Here is a 231-nt window from a genome sequence, read left to right on the forward strand (position 1 = left end):
AAAAAGGCTTCTATAATATTTTAATGGTTGGAGAGATTTATAGTCACAGAAATGCCTGTGCCCTTACAAAGAAAGATGTGGGTCTGTGAGAAGGATGCAGAAATCGATGCAGCCTTCCTCCTTTTTAGTGCTGCTTCTCCATGAGATGGTGTAAAAGTCAAAGCCCTCACAGCAGGCAGGGAGGGAAGTGTGCAGGATCGATTCTGGCGCAAGGCTCCGGTGAGTCGATGG

This window comes from Apaloderma vittatum, unplaced genomic scaffold, assembly GCF_000703405.1.
Source record: "Apaloderma vittatum isolate BGI_N311 unplaced genomic scaffold, ASM70340v1 scaffold23589, whole genome shotgun sequence".
Lineage (NCBI taxonomy): Eukaryota > Metazoa > Chordata > Aves > Trogoniformes > Trogonidae > Apaloderma > Apaloderma vittatum.